The sequence below is a fragment of the Haematobia irritans genome, chromosome 3 (genome assembly GCF_050003625.1).
Source record: "Haematobia irritans isolate KBUSLIRL chromosome 3, ASM5000362v1, whole genome shotgun sequence".
NCBI lineage: Eukaryota > Metazoa > Arthropoda > Insecta > Diptera > Muscidae > Haematobia > Haematobia irritans.
Window position 1 is genome coordinate 183,744,508 of NC_134399.1, and position 4,481 is coordinate 183,748,988.

Sequence of the window (4,481 nt, forward strand, 5' to 3'; positions counted from 1 at the left end):
TATGCGTGCCAAATTTGGTTGAAATCGGTTCAGATTTAGATATAGCTCCCATATATATGTTTTTCTGATTTCGACAAAAATGGTCAAAATACCAACATTTTCCTTGTAAAATCGCCACTGCTTAGTCGAAAAGTTGTACAAATGAATCTAATTTTCCTAAACTTCTAATACATATATATCGAGCGATAAATCATAAATAAACTTTTTCGAAGTTTCCTTAAAATTGCTTCAGATTTAAACGTTTCCCATATTTATACCCTTCACCACTACTGTGGTACAGGGTATAATAAGTTTGTGCATTTGTATGTAACGCCAAGAAGGAGTAATCATAGACCAACCTTTTAGTATACGGATCGGCTTAGAATTAAATTCTGAGTCGATTTAGCGATGTCCGTCTGTCTGTCTGTCCGTCTGTCTGTCCGTCCGTCTGTCTGTCCGTCTGTCTGTCCGTCTGTCTGTCTGTCTGTCTGTCTGTCTGTTGATGTATTTTTGTGTGCAAAGTACAGCTCGCAGTTTTAGTCCGATTGTCCTAAAATTTGGTATAGGGTCCTGTTTCGGCTCAAAGACGATCCCTATTGATTTTGGAAAAAATCGGTTCAGATTTAGATATAGCTGCCATATATATTTTTCACCGATCTGGTCATAATTGGCGTGTATATCAACCGATCTTCCTCAAATTCCGTACATCCGAATATTTTATGAGTCTCGAAAAACTTGCAAAATATCAGCCAAATCGGTTCAGATTTAGATATAGCTCCCATATATAGCTTTCGCCCGATTTACACTCATTTGCCCACAGAGGCCAATTTTTTGCTCCGATTTAGTTGAAATTTTGCACAGGGAGTAGAATTAGCGTTGTAACTATGCGTGCCAAATTTGCTTGAAATCGGTTCAGATTTGGATATATCTCCCATATAAAGCTTTCGCCCGATTTACACTCATATGACCACAGAGGCCAATTTTTAACTCCGATTTAGTTGAAATTTTGCACAGGGAGTAGAATTAGCATTGTAACTATGCGTGCCAAATTTGGTTGAAATCGGTTCAGATTTAGATATAGCTCCCATATATATGTTTTTCTGATTTCGACAAAAATGGTCAAAATACCAACATTTTCCTTGTAAAATCGCCACTGCTTAGTCGAAAAGTTGTACAAATGAATCTAATTTTCCTAAACTTCTAATACATATATATCGAGCGATAAATCATAAATAAACTTTTTCGAAGTTTCCTTAAAATTGCTTCAGATTTAAACGTTTCCCATATTTATACCCTTCACCACTACTGTGGTACAGGGTATAATAAGTTTGTGCATTTGTATGTAACGCCAAGAAGGAGTAATCATAGACCAACCTTTTAGTATACGGATCGGCTTAGAATTAAATTCTGAGTCGATTTAGCGATGTCCGTCTGTCTGTCTGTCCGTCTGTCTGTCCGTCTGTCTGTCCGTCTGTCTGTCCGTCTGTCTGTCCGTCTGTCTGTCTGTCTGTCTGTCTGTCTGTTGATGTATTTTTGTGTGCAAAGTACAGCTCGCAGTTTTAGTCCGATTGTCCTAAAATTTGGTATAGGGTCCTGTTTCGGCTCAAAGACGATCCCTATTGATTTTGGAAAAAATCGGTTCAGATTTAGATATAGCTGCCATATATATTTTTCACCGATCTGGTCATAATTGGCGTGTATATCAACCGATCTTCCTCAAATTCCGTACATCCGAATATTTTATGAGTCTCGAAAAACTTGCAAAATATCAGCCAAATCGGTTCAGATTTAGATATAGCTCCCATATATAGCTTTCGCCCGATTTACACTCATTTGCCCACAGAGGCCAATTTTTTGCTCCGATTTAGTTGAAATTTTGCACAGGGAGTAGAATTAGCGTTGTAACTATGCGTGCCAAATTTGCTTGAAATCGGTTCAGATTTGGATATATCTCCCATATAAAGCTTTCGCCCGATTTACACTCATATGACCACAGAGGCCAATTTTTAACTCCGATTTAGTTGAAATTTTGCACAGGGAGTAGAATTAGCATTGTAACTATGCGTGCCAAATTTGGTTGAAATCGGTTCAGATTTAGATATAGCTCCCATATATATGTTTTTCTGATTTCGACAAAAATGGTCAAAATACCAACATTTTCCTTGTAAAATCGCCACTGCTTAGTCGAAAAGTTGTACAAATGAATCTAATTTTCCTAAACTTCTAATACATATATATCGAGCGATAAATCATAAATAAACTTTTTCGAAGTTTCCTTAAAATTGCTTCAGATTTAAACGTTTCCCATATTTATACCCTTCACCACTACTGTGGTACAGGGTATAATAAGTTTGTGCATTTGTATGTAACGCCAAGAAGGAGTAATCATAGACCAACCTTTTAGTATACGGATCGGCTTAGAATTAAATTCTGAGTCGATTAAGCGATGTCCGTCTGTCTGTCTGTCTGTCCGTCTGTCTGTCCGTCTGTCTGTCCGTCTGTCTGTCTGTCTGTCTGTCTGTCTGTTGATGTATTTTTGTGTGCAAAGTACAGCTCGCAGTTTTAGTCCGATTGTCCTAAAATTTGGTGTAGGGTCCTGTTTCGGCTCAAAGACGATCCCTATTGATTTTGGAAAAAATCGGTTCAGATTTAGATATAGCTGCCATATATATTTTTCACCGATCTGGTCATAATTGGCGTGTATATCAACCGATCTTCCTCAAATTCCGTACATCCGAATATTTTATGAGTCTCGAAAAACTTGCAAAATATCAGCCAAATCGGTTCAGATTTAGATATAGCTCCCATATATAGCTTTCGCCCGATTTACACTCATTTGCCCACAGAGGCCAATTTTTTGCTCCGATTTAGTTGAAATTTTGCACAGGGAGTAGAATTAGCGTTGTAACTATGCGTGCCAAATTTGCTTGAAATCGGTTCAGATTTGGATATATCTCCCATATAAAGCTTTCGCCCGATTTACACTCATATGACCACAGAGGCCAATTTTTAACTCCGATTTAGTTGAAATTTTGCACAGGGAGTAGAATTAGCATTGTAACTATGCGTGCCAAATTTGGTTGAAATCGGTTCAGATTTAGATATAGCTCCCATATATATGTTTTTCTGATTTCGACAAAAATGGTCAAAATACCAACATTTTCCTTGTAAAATCGCCACTGCTTAGTCGAAAAGTTGTACAAATGAATCTAATTTTCCTAAACTTCTAATACATATATATCGAGCGATAAATCATAAATAAACTTTTTCGAAGTTTCCTTAAAATTGCTTCAGATTTAAACGTTTCCCATATTTATACCCTTCACCACTACTGTGGTACAGGGTATAATAAGTTTGTGCATTTGTATGTAACGCCAAGAAGGAGTAATCATAGACCAACCTTTTAGTATACGGATCGGCTTAGAATTAAATTCTGAGTCGATTTAGCGATGTCCGTCTGTCTGTCTGTCCGTCTGTCTGTCCGTCTGTCTGTCCGTCTGTCTGTCCGTCTGTCTGTCCGTCTGTCTGTCTGTCTGTCTGTCTGTCTGTTGATGTATTTTTGTGTGCAAAGTACAGCTCGCAGTTTTAGTCCGATTGTCCTAAAATTTGGTATAGGGTCCTGTTTCGGCTCAAAGACGATCCCTATTGATTTTGGAAAAAATCGGTTCAGATTTAGATATAGCTGCCATATATATTTTTCACCGATCTGGTCATAATTGGCGTGTATATCAACCGATCTTCCTCAAATTCCGTACATCCGAATATTTTATGAGTCTCGAAAAACTTGCAAAATATCAGCCAAATCGGTTCAGATTTAGATATAGCTCCCATATATAGCTTTCGCCCGATTTACACTCATTTGCCCACAGAGGCCAATTTTTTGCTCCGATTTAGTTGAAATTTTGCACAGGGAGTAGAATTAGCGTTGTAACTATGCGTGCCAAATTTGCTTGAAATCGGTTCAGATTTGGATATATCTCCCATATAAAGCTTTCGCCCGATTTACACTCATATGACCACAGAGGCCAATTTTTAACTCCGATTTAGTTGAAATTTTGCACAGGGAGTAGAATTAGCATTGTAACTATGCGTGCCAAATTTGGTTGAAATCGGTTCAGATTTAGATATAGCTCCCATATATATGTTTTTCTGATTTCGACAAAAATGGTCAAAATACCAACATTTTCCTTGTAAAATCGCCACTGCTTAGTCGAAAAGTTGTACAAATGAATCTAATTTTCCTAAACTTCTAATACATATATATCGAGCGATAAATCATAAATAAACTTTTTCGAAGTTTCCTTAAAATTGCTTCAGATTTAAACGTTTCCCATATTTATACCCTTCACCACTACTGTGGTACAGGGTATAATAAGTTTGTGCATTTGTATGTAACGCCAAGAAGGAGTAATCATAGACCAACCTTTTAGTATACGGATCGGCTTAGAATTAAATTCTGAGTCGATTTAGCGATGTCCGTCTGTCTGTCTGTCCGTCTGTCT